This window comes from Drosophila grimshawi, unplaced genomic scaffold (genome assembly GCF_018153295.1).
Source record: "Drosophila grimshawi isolate 15287-2541.00 unplaced genomic scaffold, ASM1815329v1 contig_311, whole genome shotgun sequence".
NCBI lineage: Eukaryota > Metazoa > Arthropoda > Insecta > Diptera > Drosophilidae > Drosophila > Drosophila grimshawi.
The window spans coordinates 18,387,447-18,387,647 of record NW_025063098.1 but is presented as its reverse complement, the minus strand read 5'-3'; positions in this window follow the sequence as shown (position 1 = coordinate 18,387,647).

The window sequence follows — 201 nt, the reverse complement described above, 5'->3', positions numbered from 1 at the left end:
GAAATATGAATACATTTTTCGGCATGCTTCAATAAAAAGCATACTTTTGGGTTTAAAAAAATGCACTTGAGAAACTCTGCGGAAATGTAACATTTTAAAGCATATTAATGGGGGGAACAGTAAAATCTTTACCATAAACTCATCTTTGAAAATTCAAATTTATTAAACATACCTTAAAGATGAGCTTAATAGTCTGGACTA